At 37.6% G+C, this 20,621-nt stretch overlaps 1 protein-coding gene across 1 annotated transcript in view; it reads left to right on the top strand.

Annotated features, from left to right (window-relative positions):
* The first annotated feature begins 906 nt into the window (after positions 1–906).
* The window catches only part of srrm3 (serine/arginine repetitive matrix 3), a 100,213-nt gene continuing 80,498 nt past the window's right edge, over positions 907–20,621 (top strand). The window contains exon 1 of the mRNA XM_053485986.1: positions 907–1,019. The gene's annotated coding sequence lies outside the window, so the exon portion shown is untranslated. The remainder of the gene's footprint in view (positions 1,020–20,621) is intronic.

A 20,621-nucleotide genomic window follows, 5' to 3' on the forward strand; every position in this document is an offset into this window, starting at 1 on the left:
TCATCATGATGGGTTTTGCAAATGCACCTGACAATATTGTACTGTTCTTGCAAGACCTGTTCCAGAACAGCTGACCTTTGTATTTTGAAATAACAACTGACTGTTGTTTTGTTACGTATTTACCTAATGCCATATGTGTTATTTCCATACATGTTAAATGCCTCATCTTCATCTTCTATACTGCTTTATCCAGTATACAGGGTCGCGAGGGGCCTTCAGCCTCTCTCAGGAGACTTTGGGCACTCCTGGGGCGGGGTACATCCTGCACATGGTACCAATCCACCCCCACACACAATGGGCAATTTGGGAATGCCAATTAGGTCAATCTGCATGTCTTAGGAATTTCTGGGTTTCCACCGGGGGGCCGGAGGAAACCCAGAAAGCATGCTAGGACATGCAAACTCCATGCACACAGACCAGAGGAGGGAATTGAACCCTCGACCCCTGAGGTGCAAATCACAAAATGCCAACAGTTTAAAATATTAAGAAGTTGTTGATTTAAAAATTGATTATTTAAAAGTATTTATATTACAGTGGCCTCCAATATTAAAGCTGGCTTAATCTGCATTAACCTTTTCTAGAGTTTCTACGTCCAATTTAGATTAGATGCAGGTTATAGTTTGTATCTTGTCTTTGTATAAAATCAAACAAAACCTTGTAAAATTCGTAGGAATTTCCCTACGCTCAATGACATTGTCCATAAGCATGACAAGAGTGCAAAAGACAAAAGCAGCGAAAAAACAAACAAACAAACAAACAGACAGACAAACTAACCAGCAGCATAATCAGCGGCACAGTTCACCTCCGCGACGTTAGAGGGCAGCACTCAATCCGCTCGACACACCAGCGGAGCACTTGGGATGGTGAGTCGCGTTAGTGCCGCTGTCCAGCACTTCAGCATTCAGCACCGAGGCCAGAGAGCGGCTCGAACCGCACGCAGCGACACAAAACTAGACAAAAACACCGAGAGGGTCCGGGTTCACACTCGAACCCGCTCACCAGGCTTGAGGCGTGAGCAGGTAAGAATAATCCGTGCATCGTTTACAAAAATTATCGCGTCGATGCCTGCACCATTATGAATGCCATATTATATATATAGAGCTGTTTTTTAACTAAACGTCGACGGAATGGAGCGGATCGCACTCGGTCGGGCTTTGTTTCAGCTCTGGTTGTGTCCTGAACGCGGGGTTGGGGGTTTTTACTCGCGCAGGCAGAGCAGCAGGACGGGGATTAATCTTCCTGCTCGGGATGTGTTAAAAGCACAGTTCCGCCTGCAGCAGATGCTCTCGGGTTTGTGCTGGTTTTGTTTGTGCAGAGGCGCAAGGCGGTGTGTTTAACCTCCTCCAAGTGTTCAGAGCAACTTCAGCTCATAAACACTTCTCATAGTAACACACACACACACACACACACACTACACCTAAAGTCTCCATGCGTAGGAGAAATAAACTTGTATTAAATATCTAATAAAAATAACAACAACAACAACAATAATCATAATTCCAACCATCACTACTGGCCCATGGGATGTTATCATTATTATTGTTATTATTATTATTATGGGATGTATCTTTTTGGGCATCACACTTTTGTCAACAGTGTCTTATTGCGCTTGCTGTGTTTCCTGATGCAGCCCTGAGAATGATTTCGATATTCTTTTGTCTGCGATAGTCCTTATGTCTTCATATTTTGCATTTTTAATGTAGTCATGAGGAATAATTCTCAAGGACTTTTTTGTCTCTCATTTTCTTTTCAGTTCTGTTTCAGAGAAAAAATATATATAAATATATATATATATATATATATATATATATATATATATATATATATAAAATTTTTTTTATATATATATATTTACTTATTTATTTATTTTTTAAAGTCACACAAAGCATTAAAAATTAAAATACATCTAACTTAAGGCCAGAAATGATGACAGATGGTGATTAGTATACTGGTGATGCTGAATGCTGAGTGTTTGGAACAGACGAGATGGGAAATGAGGTTGCTGCTGAGGTTGTTGCGTAAACACTCAATTTTTAAATTGTATCTCTAGGCACTTGTCACTTTAAACGTTTGTTTCCATTTTGCTAATTTAATCTACATAATTCAGTCGGATATCTTAGTATGTTGCATGTCCTCCCATGCTTTCCGGGTTTCCTCCGGGTACTCTGGTTTCCTCCCGAAGTCCAAAGACATGCAGATTAGACTAACTGGCGTTCCCAAATTGCCTCTTGTGTGTGTTGGTGAATTGGTACCCTGTGCAGGATGTACCGTGACTCAGGAGTGCCCAAAGTCTCCTGAGAGAGGCTGAAGGCCCCTTGTGACCCTGTATACAGGATAAAGCAGTATAGAAGCTGAAGATGAGGCATTTAACACGTATGAAAATAACACATATGACCTTAGGTAAGTAAGTAACAAGATTATATATATATATATATATATATATATATATATATATATATATATATATATATATATATATTATAATATTATAAAGAAATGAAGCAGCACAGTGGTGTAGTGGTTAGCACTGTGGCCTCGCACCTTCAGGGTCGACGGTTTGATTTCCAGCTCTGGTCAGTGTGTGTAGAGTTTGCATAGTCTTCCCATGCTTGGTGGGTTTTTCACAGTCTTAAGACATGCAGATGAGGCAAATTGCCCGTAGAGTGTATGCCCTGTGATGAATTGCCACCCTGTCCAGGGTGTTCCCCACCTTGTGCTTAAAGTCTCCTGGGATAGGCTCCAGGCCCTATTTTCAAGATTAATGAATGAATGAATTAAAAAACCATGGGTGGCACAAAACTTTTGCACAGTACTGTATAAACATACTGTAATATAAACTAAGTATGGAAATGTTTCGGAAGACCTTTTGGTTAAAAGCGTGTGTGGTCTTTGCTTTGCTTTTGTGGAAAGACATTCCTTCTCATATTGAAGCAGGCTGTAGAGATTTGTGCTCAATCAAGCAACAGATACTGACAAGAAGAGGAGACTTGTTGTGCAGACGGCATTTCAGGTTTTCACAAAGCTGTTCAGTGAGGTTGAAGTCTGCTTCTGTGCAGGATACTTGAGTTCTTCTATTTCAACCATGTCTACATTGAGATTGATTTGTGCACAGGATCCTTGTCTAATAGTCAGACGTCCGCATACTTTTGGCCACATAGTGGATCTTTTCGTTCTTCTTGTCTCATGAAGTCATGCTTGTTTTTTAATTAAATGTGATGTTTGTGGTTAGGAAATGATCATTGCTCCCACATTTGAACTGAAAGAAAAAAAAAGAATTAATTGGTTGTTTATATGCACAGTGGTTATGAAGCTATTGACTGTTTTTACTGTGCTCAACTTTATTAGCATGCAAAGCTTTCTGTTGGAATATTTAGTAGCCATTGCTTTTAGGCTCTTAGAGGAGCAGTTGTACATTTTTATAAGATCATACTATAAAATAGAAATTCACACCACAGAGTCAACCAAACAAAGGAATATACACTTCAGGAAAAGAAAAATAGTATGATGTATATTATATTAATACAATATTAAGAATATTATCATATTAATATTATCATATATATTGATATACTGTATAACAAAAAGCTATAAATTTTGTATTAAAATATTTATGTTTGATTAATATTATTATACAAGTTATTATTATTTAGTGTGTATACATTTTTACTTTATGCTTTATATACAGCTTTATGGATGTGACTTTCAAAATCACATTGATGGGACATGTCTGAATAAGCTCTGTATAAACTATATAAAGAACACGCTGAATAGTGAATTTTCACATGAAACTATTGAAATAGTAATTATGAAAAACCCAGCTACGATATGATTAAATCAGTCATTATTGCTGAAAATTTTTACAGGTCCTTTTCTTTTCTTTTTTTCTCTTTTCCCTCTGTAGTTTTTATCAGTGTTGTGCCTCTTTGTGTTTTACGATGCTCAGCATTGGACTTTACTGTTTAATTGATTGGTCAACATAAGCAGATGTAGGTTTGTGGTATTACGTTTTTTTCAATACATTACATTAATGGTACTAGTCACAAATTTTGTAACAAAATTCATTAGCAGAATTTCAACAGAAAAATTAACTAATATAACATGAAGATGCATTGAGTCACAGAAAATACATCAACAGTGGAGCGGTGTGATGGTGTTAACGCCCCATGGTATTTAAGCAAATTGCCAATGCTAGCCAATGTTATTTATTTATTTATTTATTTTTACGATTTACTATTTTGGTTGTCTGTTTGCAAAAATATTTAATGCTGTAAACCACTTGTGTTATGTTTAAGGAAGATGATTAGAGCCACCATAAAAAATTAAGTTCTTTCTTTTTTTAAATTCAGAATTGTTAGTTAAAAGTCAGGATTCTAAGATTGAATTTAACATTCTGAGTAGGAATTCTGAGTTAAATTCTGACTTTTAACTCAGAATTCTTATTCAGAATGCTAAATTTAATCTCAGATTTTCTGTAGTGTGTGAATGAGTATGTGTATGTGTATGTGTGTGTGCTCTGTGATGGACTGGCACCCTGTCCAGGGTGTACCCCACCTCGTGCCCTAAGTCTCCTGGGATAGGCTCCAGGCTTCCCGTGACCCTGTACACAGGATAAAGCGATATAGACAATGAGTGAGAGATAGTGAGCGAGTGTGTGTTATACTGGAGACTCCTTCTAAAAATGTATCCATATTTATCCAGATTTTTTTAATTGTTACTGCGAGTGCCATAATTTACATTATTATAGCAATGAGAACAAAACAAACACAGGAATAAGTAATATAGTAATATATTATTTAGATTTGTCTGCAATCTTGCATAGTTTTAGGTTCTAGGTTGATGTTTTCTGAGACGTCCTCTTTCATTAAAGCTTACACCAGTGAAGTCCACAGCTTGACGGGTAATTGCCTGGAGCTCCTGTTTGCCCAGGAGCCTGAAGCGGTCGCAGTCGCTGGGTTGGTGATCACCAGCCAATGTCAACACGAGCGCAAGTGCCGAGTCGCCATGTTTGTTCATTTAAAGTGTTTGAAGGATACCAGAATGGGTTAGATATGATTTGGATGTGCACACTTGAGCTTGTTGTGTTAGAGCTGCTTATCTACAGTTTATTGTTTTACATTCTGCACAGATATTAAGTTATCCTGATGTTGATCGTGTTGTTTGCTTGTATAGTCGCTGCAGTGTGTTGTGTGTCTAACACTACGTCCACACTTTAATATAAATTCCTGTTTTGTGTGTATAGTGATGGGATGATAATTACATTTTATGGGAGCAAATTAGGAAATAGAAGACAATGTAGAGATGAAAAGAAAAAGTGAAAGTTTTATTGGGAAAAAAATTATTTATGGGAAGGCAGGGCCTTTTATTTCAAATTGCACTTTTCACAAATGAGATTGAATCAAAATGGCTGGTTTTTTTTGGCTCACCCTTCCCCTTTTCATTTTCATTCCCTCTCTCTCTATCTCTCTCTCTCTTTTACCCGTTCTCTTTTTGTCCTGCTCTCAGAGGCTATGTTTTCATCAGTTCATCCCCCCATCTCTCCTGCTACCCCCTCCGCTCTAGTTCTCTGATCCTGTCAGCTCTCTGAAGGACGCACATCATCACTGGGGGATATTCTGTGCCCCCCCCCCTCCATTTCTCTCGCATGCTAGTGTGTGCTTTGCAGCAGAACAAATAAATAGACAATAAAGAATGACCAACAGGGTAGCCCCGGTGTTCTAGCACATGTCTCTTCTTTAAACAGTTCAACTGAACGTGTGTTTAAACACTAAACAGGAATGTTAACAGCTATTGAGCTCTCTCTCTCGCTCTCTCTCTCTCTCTCTCTCTCTCTCTCTCTCTCTTAGTAGAGCATACATACTTCAAAGGGGCAATTTTTAGACCTAAAAGGATTTTGGGTTTTAATTTGAGATATTTTTAGCACAATGCATGCTTAACACTTATTTATTACAATTATTTTTTAGTATCATTATTATTATTGTTGGATTCTCCATGTAATCTGCTCACCAGAGGATGGAATACCGGTCGTTGATTGAAATGCTACATAGCTGACTAAAATCCAGGTAACAATTCCTAGTTAATTTTAACTACAATTTTAATTGGCCTTCAAGTGGCGCAGTGCTCGCCCTATCATCCGCTGGTTCAATTCCTGGGTGATGCTGTTACCTCTCGCAGCCGGAGGTCTAGAGAGAGCTGATTGGCCGAGCTCTCTCAGAGGGGAGGGATAAGAGGTACTTGGTGCTCTCACATTAATCACGGATTTACAGCCAATCAGGGGCGTAAACAAGCGCAAGCGGAAGGAGCACTGTCCTCCAAGTGTGTTACGCCGCCCCCAACAGTGCGTGAGTGAGCAGTTCAAAAAGATGCGGTCGGCTGGAGTCACATGATTCGGAGGAAACATGTGATAGTCTTCGTCCTTCCCGACTAAGTGGTAGTAGTAGCCTCAATGTGGGAGCCCCCTAGTGACGTGGAGGAATTGGGCACGACTAAATTAGGGCGAAAATGGGGAAAAAATAACAATAATTAAAAAAAAAAAATCAAAAGAAAAAACAAAAATTTTAATTGTAGAGCAACTTCTAACTCAACAAATCCAAACACACATGACTAAAAGTCTGGCTCTATAGATAAAATAATTTACTTTAAATTTCAGAATTTAAAACTAACAAAAGAAGATTGACCAAAACCAGACCTCATTCTTTTTCTTTTTCTGTAAGCATAGAACAATCACGGCATTAAAGCAGAAAATCATCTCTGTAAACAACCTGGAACAATGTAGGTTTGATTTGATCGTCCCTCACACATTAGGAAATGTTCTTGCATTTAGTATTTTCTATAATTTATAATGTCAAATTATTTTTTTTTAGTGACGACCGATTGACTGATTTAATCACTACAACAATCAAGCACACTGTATGTCCTACTATACAACTAGAAATACAACAATTTTGATATGATGTGCATTATTTTTTTATGTAACCCAAAACAGTGTATTCTAAAGAAAAAAAAAATAACTAGACTGTCTGCACCTAGAAGCTGACAGCTGCTCAGCTGCCTAAAAAAAAAAAAAAAAAAAAATCCTGCAAATGCTGCATAAACAGCTGCCGCCTGCTTATGGAGCAGCCGCCTGAATCGAACGCAGTGCAGTGATCAGGTACATGAGAGCGTCATACTCTAGCGGACACTGATTCTCGCATCAGACGCGCTGATAATCGAAAGCAATGTGAAATACGTTTTCTGCTGTGATTGACGGGAGGAAAATGAAAGGAGAGAGAGAGTGAGGAGTGAGAGAGAGAATGAGAGGCGACTCCTCAGTGATAGGATCCAGATCGATCTCTACTGTAGGTGTGCGCTGCAGAAGTGGGCGCTACTGTAAGAGCTGTCAGAGCGTGTCACTGATTTCTGCTGCACTGAGCATCTCTGAATGTCTCTTTTCCTCACACACACACACACACACACACACACACACACACGTCTGCGCACATACTGTACATGCACACACACTGAATGAGCCGCGTCCTTGTCAGAATGTGCTGGTGGTTAAATTAACACGGCTCTGCACTCTTATCCATATTTAACATGCGGCACACACACACACACACACACACACACACATACACACACACAAACTCTGTGTATATAGATATAAACAACTCACTCCAGCATTTATCACCTTCATTAATCCAGTGTCTAATTTTTAATAAGAGGATTGGATTAGCTGTTTGTCTTTGATGTGTGTGACAACTATTTTCTAATTTTGTGTGTGTGTGTGTGTTTTAGTGTCATGCGTACTTTTAGAAGAAACATATCACATTGCTCGAATTAAGAAAGGAATTAAATCCAAACAACACCACTTTAAATAAAATACATAATACGAACCTGTAACCTTATACAGTATAGACTCCTCCCCCTTTCAGCTATCCAGCCTAAATTGAATGGCTTAGGACAAAGCCAATCTAACTTTAGATCTTCAATGTCGCTTTACTTATCTGTGTCCCAAATACCTCTCCAGACAGAGTTAAAAATTTATTAATTTTGATTAAAAACAAAATCAACAAGCAGAATGAACAAATGATGAAATAACACTCAATAACAAAGCTCTAATAATGAGACAAAAAAAATCTCTTCCATATCCAAATATTATATGGACTCATTTTTACAAACAAGTTAAATGACTGTTTATTACATTAAAAATGCAAGCGATATCATAAGACAAAAGGTAAAAAACTTGAACGGCAAACTTTTTAAAATGAAACATGGATGTGGCATATTAAAACCAAAAAGATTATAGCAAAATCAGCAGATTTTTTAAATATTAAATGTTTTTTCTCGAGTCCCTAGAAAGATGATAATAGAAATGCCAAGATTGCCAAATTTGGAAACCCACTAACTAACCTAATCACCATGTTCTAGGCCTGTGGAAGGAAACCCGCCAAGCACAGAGAGAACATGCAATCTCCATACATGGAGATCCCGGCCATTCGGGAATCGAACCCTCGTCCCTGAAGGTGCTAATCACTATGCGACTGTGCTACCGGTGGATAATATTTATATATAAATTGTACTGCTAGTACCTAATTTTCACTACATTTACGGTACTATATTTCACATAGACAACTACTGTTATCGATCCACTAGTTATCTGTAATGAGATTTAACACCATACCTGCAGTATCTCAAGTGCTTCTTTAATTGCTTGTCCATGATCTCCAATTCCACCAATTCCACTGCAGCCCAACATATCCCAGCCCTCATGTATCCTCATGCTTGCAAACTTTCCTTCCACTCGCCCTAGATAACCCATGTGGAAAAATAGCACCAATATAATTCCAGTTAAACTTAAATGGAATCTAAATGGCAATGGCAATGTTAAGCGATTTAATATTTTGGGCAATTATGTAGTCTTTACAGAAAATGCCAGCAGGGCAAGTATAAAAGAATAATAAATAAATAATGAACTAGAATTTCCTTATTTAATGTCCCATTTTTTCCATTTATGTGTTAATAGAAAAAAATAGGGGGAGAAAAGGGTGGAGTGATTGAAAATTCATAGTAAGGTTTTACTAGAGACTGCAGTTTATTTATTTATTTATTTCATTTATTTATTTATTATTATTCGGTTTTTATTAAAACATTTCTAAAGTGAGAAGCCTGTTTTTTTTTTTTTTAAGGCATGTTTTAGATCTGTGGACAAAGGGTGTATGACTGCCATTGAATGTGTATGAACCTGGAAGTGTCCTGTATATACTCTTTACGTCAGCGTGTATTTTTTTTTTTTTTTGCTCCCTCTGTCTTGTGGGTCAAGGGGTTGATTGTGTAATAGGACCGTGAATCATATTTCCGCTTTACCTATGTAAGCACACACACACGCACAAACACACACAGACTTAGCGTGCAGAGTGAGTATTCGCATAGTAAATTTTGAAATCTGTTAAAGTTATGGGTTAACACGTCCAGCTGCTAAAAGAATCTAAAGGGAAAAAGTTAATTAGATAAAGTTCACTTTATTATTTTTCCTTCTTTTCAAAGTTTCTTTTGTACCTTAACAGTTGTGTGTATTTAATTCCCACACATTATACGCCTTGGTAAACAAACAAATAAAAGTGTTAGAGGGCTCCAAAATGTGTCTATTAATTTTCCAGCTGAAAATGCTATTTCAGAGTCTAAAGCTTTAAATAAACCGTCCTGGAGGGCCCCTTTGAGGATTTGTACTTTCCTAGCCAATCACTGGAAACAGTGGTGGAAAAAATACCCCCTTTTGTTAACCCACATTATAAGGCATAGTTTCACAGCTTTTTCAAGCAGCAAAACAAGCGGGAAATTATTTTTTACCAGTATCAACTGATGACATCTACAATGTTTAGTGTCTATAAAGTTGTAAAGTTTAAACACTTCTATGTATACAGTATAAAGTTAAAACAAGTTAAAAAGTTTAAATCTTAACTAAGAGCTGAAGAAGGCTAGGTCAGCAGATGGCAGTTAGCCGCAAACTTAGCTATCTTTAAGAAACAGAGGGACCAAAATTGTAGCTTTATTTTTTAATCTTCTACTTTTTAACAGATTAAATTGAGGATATCATTGCAAAACAATGATAAAAAAAATTAATCAGCAGTATTATATTCACATTCAATGGATCTGCTGCTACTAAAAGTCCATGAAACCAACCTAGATTAGCAAACAAGCTACATTAGCAACTAGCTTCACAGTTGGCCAAAATTCAACAAACAAGCTTAATAAACATGAACTATTTTAAAGTTACTTAAGACTTACAACTTCAGGATCCACACCTAAGCTTTAGTACTCTTAGTATTTTTTACAAAAATATTGTTGCTTGTTAAAAGGGCAGGCCGATTTTTATAAATAAAAAAAGGTTTTGTCTGTACATTGGTCAGATCTTGCTCTTTCAATGATATCTTTACGTTTTATACATTGGAGGATCCAAAACTAGTCTTAGAAAATGTTCTGTGTGTCTGTATGTATGTATGTATGTCTATCCAGACAGATTTAGTTACAAAACTAGCTGAACAGAATTTTATGAAACTTTGCAGGTCCTTCTCTATTTGCCTCAAGTTACATCAGCGGCATAAATTTAATCAAAATGTTGAGTAGAAGTAAAGTTATGAGCAGTTTTGTGACAGCTTTCAGCACTTTTTTCTTAAGGAGAGCATGGCTATATGTGTCACTCAACAGAGCCAATCATCGCATAGTTTAACTTGAATACACAGAGTATGCAGAAGACACACAAATGGCCATAATGCACCTGGAAGCCGGCAAACTCCACAATACATCCACACGGCTTGACTCTTGAAAATGGTACGTACACTATGAAAACGGTACGTACACTATGAAAACTGAACATTGCGTATTGAGTATAAAGAACATTATGAGACGTTATGTGTCCGATGCTAATCAGCTTATTTTAAGCTTTAACTTTTCAACAATTTATACAAACTTTTGGGTACTTAGTCTAGTTAAAAAAAAAGAAGGAGGGTCTTTCCCCTTTTTTTCCCCCTTAGATCTTCTAAAGAGTTTAAATTTTAATAAAGAGAAACACAACCCATGTGCCTTTCAAAATGAACTAAATGGGAATTTTGGGAATAATCCCATAATACCTTGTGTGGGATATGTGTGAAGTGTTAAAGTAATTATAAGCATGATGATAAATAAAACCGGGGAAGAATGTGGAGCTAATTAAAACATGCAAAAGAAATGTGGTTGGATTTGAATAAATTCCTGCCAAATTAAGTTGTAAGAACACAAGGAGAGTATTAAATATGTGTGTTTATAGGCTACGTTCACATTACCTGCCTGAAGTGAATCTGTTTTGATTTTTTTTACTCCAGTGTGACTTTACCCAATTAGATTTTTTAAAGACCATCTAAACGCATAAATCTGATGTTTTTTCAAATCAGATTAAAGTAATTTTTATATGTGGTCTTAGATTGGATATGATATACAGTCATGTGACCTGAATAGAAACAGGCAGATTCATGTGACTTTCGGGGAGCTTACTGATTTTAGTCAGTAACGGCAGTGCAGGATGTTAATTTCAGTACCGGCTTAAACAGCTAATTCGAGCCGCCTGGCTTTCTTTTTTTTACCAGACCTCAACAAATAAAGCCGACTATCTGCTTGCCGTTCTCTAGAGCAAAATGCCAGGTGTATTTTTTGTGCCAAAGTTGCATCCATTGTTTGAAATTAATAAGTAGTTGCACAAACATGATGTGCTGTAACAAAGATGGTGCAAGCAAGGGCGTATCCTGAGGACAGACATGTCCACATTAGTGTCAGATAAAAGTCATTTGTAATTATGAATATGAACCATCATGACATGCAAATCGGATCTAACCATGAAAATTGGATTTGAGCAATGTGGCTTGTAATGTGAACATAGCTATATTTAGTACAATAATGATATTGTTATGTTAACTTACATAGCCGCTATTTACCATAATGGTTAATTATATCAGAATGTTCAGTGATAGCTTAGTATTGAAGGCATTGGACTACAGTGCAGAAGGTCCCAGATTTAGACCCTACGATCACCCAGTTGCCACTGTTGGGCCCTTGATCAAAGGCCCTTAGCCATCAACTGCTCAGATATATAATGAGATAAAAATGTAAGTTGCTCTGGATAAGTGCGACTCCTAAATGTAAATTAATGGACAGTGTGTCAAACATTTAAGGCAGATGACCTTTAATACTGGAGGACCACTTTGGGTTCCACTTATGTTAGCCAAGAACATCAGCCAACAACAAGAGACTCTCTGAAACTGGAATGCTGAAGGTAAATAACATCTAGTCTGAAGACGTTTGGTACCTGATTCCATACGTATGTGGATGGCAGGGTCAGGTCCATAAACAACGAGTTCAGTGCTCATAAACAGCCTGCATAGTCACCTGGGACAGACTGTAGTACAGTAAACAATACACAGCATGAACGTCCAGCTGACAAATCTCATGGACCTCAGAATGTTTCTAACACCTTGTTGAACCCAATACATGATAAATCGAGGTTCTTCTGAGAGCAAGGTGGAACCCTTGTCAGGATTAGTTTGTTGTTTCTTAGAAAATGGCCCGTGAGTGTGTTTCTCTGCAGTTCTTTATCATTTAATCTTATCACCACTCTGAAGACTCTTAGTTTGTCTTTTCGTGTTGGTATCAGATTGTTGATCCAAATAACAAGCTTCTAGATTTTTTTTTTTCAAAGTGAAAAAGACAGGAAATCGATCGTTTCAGCTCTGATGGACGAAGACATCCTTTTGTGTTTGTGCTATTGTTAAAAAAAAAAGATCTGGATACCATAGTAAAATACAAGAAAAACTTGTTGAAGCCCCAGGCCTGTTTATTATAGATTGGAATTGCACTGTGTACAGAAATCAGATCTGAAACGGAATGTCTTATATATTTTTTAATATGTCTGTGCATCCTTATCAAGTAAGCTGTACACACAGTACAGTATTTTGTGTTGTACATGCAGCGGTCAGTTGTTATTTTAAGACATGAAGGTCAGCTGTTCTGGAAGAGTTCTTGCAAGAACAGTATTGTTCAAAACCCATCAAACACCATAATGAAACTGGCTCTCATGAAGGCCGTCCCTTGAAAGCAAGACCAAAACTTACCTCTGCTACAGAGGAGAAATTCATTTAAAGTTACTAGCCTTATAAATCACCAATTAGCAAACACCACCTCAGATTAGAGCCGTTATGAAGGATTTACAGAGCATAAGGAGCAAAGGAGATTATTGTATATTCGGATGCCTTCAGGATTGTTTTACTATGCAGGAAGACATAAAAATCAGAAGTTAGAAGGTGTGTCCATTTAAATTGCACATGTTGGTAGAGTAACTGCTGATCTATACAAAGATACTACTCAACATAGCCTTCATCACAAGCGACACATTTATGCCGTCATTGAACCCAACTCTCAAATCCTCTTTGAAAATCGGCTTTGTTGTATTTGATGGCCTCCTACTGTGTAGTTTGTCTTCACTACTCTCCGTTCTCCGGCTCACAGTTTAGAGTAGGAGCCCCTTCAGCAATTAACACAACACCCTCTCAGGCAGCATTCACAGTACTAAAAGTCACTAGATTCGTCGCTGGTCGCTTTTTTTTTTTTGACCCAAAGTCATTAAATCTAGGGAGAAGGTCGCTGATTTGGCAACACTGACAGAAATTTCCTTCCTAGCTTTGCTTTTTCTAAAAAAGGGAAAATATATTTTTCTCTAACTCTTACTTGATCTAATTTCACTCTTTTGCACGCTATCTCTCTTCCATTAGTCAGAGGGACCAGAAAGCATGACCTACTCTGTCCTGAAGACTTTCTTGTGCTTGGAAACTTTGCAAAGTGTCTTTACACTACAAAGTGTTGACAGCCAAGAGTCCTAAGATACCTTGTAGAAAAAAAACACAAAGTTATTTAAACTCTGGGAGGGAGTGGTGGCTAAGGAGCCGGATATCCGAAGATTTGCTAGCGAAGCTAGGAAAACAACAAGGCTATTTTACCAAGCTACACGCAGCACGGGATGCAACAACCAAGACCAGTGATATCCCACAAAATTGCTAAAAACTGTAAGCCATTTTTGGAGGAAGAGTTTTTAGAGAGTGCTTGGTGGACTCTGCAGCGCTAAAATGTCCAGAGAAAAAAGAAGCATTTAAGAAAGTCCCGCTGTCCAAGCGAACAATGACCAGAAAGGTGGAGGACATCGCGGAGAATCTCCAACTTCAGCTAATAAGTTTTTAATAACAATTACGGGGAAGAATTTGTTTAACGAGGTAAACGCATGCATCTACTCTGTTACTGATGATCATCTGTCAGATGTGCTTCACATCTCCACCTCAAACATTTAACCTGACTTTGATGAACGTTTTAAAGCTCAACAGAGGCTAGATTTCTCTCACTGAACCAAAAAAAAAAAAAAAACCTGAAAAATTGGCAGTTGGACAAAAATTAGTTATGTGATATTATTATTGTCATACAAAGACATCGTGGTATCTTAATAGAAAGTTAAGAAAGTTAAAAACAGTAAGCATTGTGGTGTTAATGGGACTGAAAAAGAGTTACAAATGTTGCACACTTACCATTTTTTTGCATAATTTCAATGAATAAATTCATTTTTTTGTAAAACAACCTCACTCTCTCTTATCTGACAATAACACATACTCTTCCCAGCTTCTGTAAACAATGGCATTTACTTATTTCAACATAGAAATAAAATTAATAACCAGAGTAGATTTCAACTTTTGGCCCTCTACAATATTTTTCTTCTCATTTGGCCCCTGGGGAAAAACAATTGCCCACCCTTGCTCTAGGTTGTTGGTTTGGGGATCTGAGGATCTGGGTTTGAACCCTGCTGTCAGTGGTTACTGGTTCAAAGCCCAGGTAAAATGGGAGGGTTGCACCAGGAATGTAATCCGATATAAAACCTGAGCCGAAGTTGTGTTGAAGTGGCCAAAAGGAAAATTAACTCTATTATAAGGGTTATGTGGAGCGCTTGTAGTACAAGTCATCGTGTGTGAGTGGGTACTATAGAAACAATAAAATACAGTATAAATATTTGATATGAACCATCATTTGTGTTACAGCACACCTTCTGACCAATCAGATTCAAGCATTCAAGCAGGTAACGGGAAGTGAATAAGCCCTTTAAACAGAAAATATTGAAGAAAGATGAAGTCAAGTGTCACGGCTAGTATTGAAACACAGATGTCTGTGTGTGTGTGTGTGTGTGTATGGGAGGTGGTATTTCGTGGCTGGTTGAAGGACATCTGTGCTGGATTGGTGTGACTAGAAGACGGATAACAAGAACAGATGAAAGGGGGGTTGGTTGAAGAGAGAGAGTGAAGTGCCTTGAGAACTGAATGATGAAACAGAAGCTGTTTGAAGCTCATTTAGGTGTCTAAAGGAAGAACAGCGTACACGCGGCACAAGTCGGGACGTGCGAGTGTAACAACACACCAAATGTACCCATGTTTAAGTGGATGTTCGATATGGTTGAAGATAAAATTGCTGTTGTCAGAACATGACAATCGTTCCATGGAGCTCCAAAGATGACAAACTCCTTTTCCATACGCATGGAAACAAATTAAGATTATTGAAGTGCTTTTCAACACAGACTAATCTGGAATACCTTATACACTTATACACTGATACACTCAAGTGTTATGACTCTCTGATACCTTACAAGTGTTAAATTCATCTTTAGGTCAAATCTTTGGGTTATAAACAATAAATGATGGTAGTACGTACAGTAAAATGTTCTATGTTTATTTATACTCTATACTGTATATACTCTATAGAGGATGTAAAGGATTAGGATTAAGATTTAAGATTAAGATTTAGAACTGTGACACTGGTCAGACATTCAACATTGTTTCTCGTCCTCCAGCCTTTTCTTTCTGTCCTTCTTTAACTGACTTCAGAGGGACTTTGATGTCACTCCTCGAAGGAGAGACACAGGAAGAGAGAGAGAGTGAAAGATAAGAGATTACTAAGATAAGAGATGCTGATAGATGGAAATATTGATAAGAGCCATCTGTTAGACAGGGAGTCATCGTTTGATGATGCAAACTGGGGTAGCATGCGGTAGCCAGACAGAACTGGGCTGTCTCCTTCTGTATGTGTGTGTGTGTGTGTGTGTGTGCTTGGGGGTTTGTGTTTGAAACTGTTGAATAATAGAAAAGAGTGCCTGCACCACAGCGCACACAAAGAAGGATCAGCAGATCTGTCCTGTCTTGGGTTTCCAGGTGTGTGTGTGCATGCGTGTGTGTGTGTGTGTGTGTGTGTGTGTGTGTGTGTGTGTGTGTGTGCAGTATTGTGTTACCATACCAGATGTCTGCTGTGGTGAAAAACAGTCAACAATAGCCATTATATCACACACACACACACACACACACACACACACACACACACACACACACACACACAAACTGACTGCTAGTTGTCTTCTGTTGCTCAAGAAACTTACAAACACTTTAATTCTTGTAGGTTCTCTTCACTGATCCATCCATTCATCCATGTTATACTACTACATTATTTATCCATCCTTTAATCCCTTCATATATCCACTAACCAGTTAGCCATCTAACCTCGAACTAATCCCTGCATTAGTTCAACAATTTATTAAACATTCACCTATCTATAAATCTAATACTCATCCGTCTATCTATCAATTTCTTCATACCCACACCCAGTTATCAATTAACTCATTTATAGTCTTCCATCCATCCATCCATCCATCCTTCCATCCATCCATCTATCCATTCATCCATCCATCCATCCATCCATCTACTCATCCATCCATCCAACCATCCATCTATCCATCCATTTATCCATCCATCTACTCATCCATCCATCCAACCATCCATCCACTCATCCATCCATCCATCCATCCATCCATCCATCTACTCATCCATCCATCCATCCATCTACTCATCCATCCATCCAACCATCCATTTATCCATCCATCCAACCATCCATTTATCCATCCATCTACTCATCCATCCATCCAACCATCCATCCACTCATCCATCCATCCATCCATCCATCCATCCACCCATCCTTCCATAATCATTTATCCATCCATCCATCCATAATCCATTCATCCATCTACTCATCCATCCAACCATCCATCCCTCCATCCATCCATTAATCTACTTATCCACCCATCTGTCCACCTATTCAGCCATCCATCTTTTATCCTTTGATCCTTTACCCATCAATCTGTGAACTGATCCATTCATCAGTTCATCAGTTTTCCTATGCAAATGTCCATTCCTACACCCATTCATCCATTAATTCATCCATCCTTTCATCATCTACCATCCGTCTCCTCATCTTTCCATTCATTCATCTATTCATCCATCCATTCATCCATCACCCAGACCATCTGTTCATCCTTGTGGGTTTGTGTCTGTAATCTAGACATACTCCTCTGCTCATATCATTTCCTGAATCATAGTAATTGTGTTTTCACTCACTCATCCTGTCTCTCAGCATGCACAAACATCATATTCCCTCTCTGTCACTATTATCCATCACACACACACACACACACACACACACACACACACACACACACACACACACACACACAATCAGACATGCACTACATCAGTCATTATATTCCCCCAATAGGCTTGCGCTGCCATGCCGCTGACAGCAAAAATTGGTTGATCTCGTCTGACTTCTTTTTCATGTTTTTTTGTAGGTAAAAAAAAATCACTGTTCATTTAATGGGCATGAATCTCATTTAAAATAACAAAAACCTAAGCAACTGTTATTATGTAATAAAAGAACTGGCACTCGTCTTAAATTGTGCGTAATTACATTGGGTATGTACACACACACACACACAAGCTCATTGTCCTCCAAATTACATAAAGGAGATGTATCACATGCTTTGTTGCCCTGCTGGATCACCATTCGCTGACTCACGGCACCAAAAGCGAGTCATTTCTAAGTGAAGGACATCTGTCTTCTTCTCTTTCTTTGTCCTTCTGTTCTGTATGTGAACCACAAGTACACAAGGGAGCATGAACGCTCAAGGTGAGCTAGTGAGCAAAGCTAGCCTACAGGTGTGGTTATTCATTCTAGTGTTGAAAGGAAGGTCATATAAGATGTATCAAGCGGGACACTTTTATCAAAACTTAGTCCAAATTGCGATTACAGGTTTGCGTCTTTTTAAAGTGACAGCTAGGAATTCGGTCATCATGACTAAATTATTTTAGTAATCGCTAAATCTAGGAATATTGCATTGAGAATAAGTATACAGTATTCATAACCGTTTGTGCAGCAAATATGTCTTTAACAATCATAAAACTAAACATTTGTTAGTAGCAATACATAGTAGAAAAGGAGAACTTGTGAAGTAGGGGCACAATGGTGCAAAACACTGAAAACGGCTCGTTTCTAGCCCATACGCTTAGAAAGTATAGTGTGTGTGTGTGTGTGTGTGTGTGTGTATATATTGCCTGTGATTTTAGGTAGTGATGGGTTGTTTATGAACGTTTTTTTTTTTTTCAACACATCTTTAACGTGACTCAGAAGAACGAGTGGTCTCCGAGAGTGATTTGTTCATTTTCTACCGGGCGCGTATGTGTAAACCTTAGCAAAACCTCTGTAGGGTATGTACTGGAAACAGAATCAAAATCAACTCACGAGTCTTTTAGTCCGAATCATTCGTTCTTTTGTCACGTGACTCCAATAGACACTATGCAGCGCAGTACACAGGAAACAGAATTAAGTGATTCTTCTTCTCATGAGTCTTCTGGTCTAAATCGCTCGTTTTTTTCTCACGTGACTCTCATTGACGCTAATAGCCTAAAAGAATTAACAACTCGGATCAGAAGATATGTAAGGGGAGCTGCTCATTCTGTTTATTATATATTAATTATACTTTAGCTGCATTGTAATATTTTCGTATGTAGACGTGTTGGGGGTCTGTTTATTGAAAATTTAACATTTTATTTTATTTCTGATCAAAAGAACGTAATAAACTAAATTACTTAAAAAATGATTTGTTCATTTTGATGAACAAGACTTAAAGAAGCGAGTCACTAAAATGATCCAAGGTTCCCATCACTAATTACAGGGAGGGTGTGTGAGTTGAAGGGGACCTGGCTTGGGACCCTCGCTGCAGCCGCCCCACCCCTGCACACGAACCTCACAGGCACAGAGAATGTAACCAGCTTTAACTTCAACATCAATGATACTCTTGTGTTTTTAATCTCTTGTAAATCTTTCACTCATGTCAGTGGAAGCATAGGTGTTAGAGTTTCGGTTCTTAGATTGTTCGAGAGAGGGGGCTTTACAGTTGTGGGATGTCAAGTTTTGTGTGTGTATTTCTGAAATAGTGTGCAGGATGGCAGTTTATTCAAAGTGATCCAAAAGCATTTTTTTTCAGTGTGTCGTATATACACTTTTTTTCATTGATATATCGTCAGAAATCAAAAATAGTGTATTGTTATTGAAGTTTTTGTGCTTGCTTTTGTGGGTCCAAAAAAAAAAAAATGCATCAGTGGTCTTAAGGACATTTTGTGCAGCTTTATAACCATTAAGTTTTTTTAAATAAAAATTTTGTAGAATCTTCCACATTCCTGTAGAGACTCTTACTGTCAGAACTGTTTATGTTTCTGCAGGCAAAAATAGATAGACCTCATTATGATAAATAAAAGTGGGGGATTATGTAATATGTTGCTTTCTTTAATGCCCTACAAGCATTATCTGGTCATTTTTTTTCTTGTTATAAGAAAAGTAATGTTGGAATCATTTTTTTATTGACTCATGCAGTCATATAACGTCTAATGCAGAGGTCATAACTAAGCATTTATGACCAATTTCTATTAAAAAAAAAAACAATAGGATGACTAAGACTATTATTAAAAAAAAAAATTATTTGGGAATGTAATATGTCATGTTTTATGCAGCTAAAGTCTGCGTTACGTCTATGTTGAATGTTCTTATGCATATTAAACAGCCTCAGTGCCTGACGGCCTTCAGGACCCTTAAGGTTCTAGTCTACAGTGGGACCTTGGATTACGAGCATAATTCGTTCCGGAACTGGGTTTGTATTCCAAAACACTTGTAAACCAAAATTTCCCCATAAGAAATACTGCAAACTTAAATTATTCATTCAACAGCCTAAAAAAATAAAAACATAAAATTAATTAATATAAAATATAAAGAAAAAGTAAAACAAATTAACTTGCACTTTACTTAATTTAAAAATAAATCCCGACAGATAAGTGTTTCCGTTTATGCGCGCAGGTGCTGTGTGTGTGAAGTCACTGATTCTCCAATAATAACTTTTAGCTAGTGTTTAATTACCAATATACTGTATGCACACAAGCTTTGTATATATCTCAAAACGTTTTGCAATTTCAAAACTGTAATTGAATAGCGTCAGAGGCTTTTATTTATTTTAAAGCATGTACTGTACAATTTAATCCCAGAGGCTTGGTACAGTAGGTCAGTGGTTTGTTAAGATTCAATGGCTAGCAAAACATTATAGTCAACGTACAGTTGCATTCAAATCTCTTGGGGAATTCATTCAGTTATTTCCTAAAAAAAGTAACATTTGCACTGTTTGTTGCAATTCTTAGTCAGATATAATGATGAAATTTGCCAGG

The sequence above is a fragment of the Clarias gariepinus genome, chromosome 24 (assembly GCF_024256425.1).
Source record: "Clarias gariepinus isolate MV-2021 ecotype Netherlands chromosome 24, CGAR_prim_01v2, whole genome shotgun sequence".
Classification (NCBI taxonomy): Eukaryota; Metazoa; Chordata; class Actinopteri; order Siluriformes; family Clariidae; genus Clarias; species Clarias gariepinus.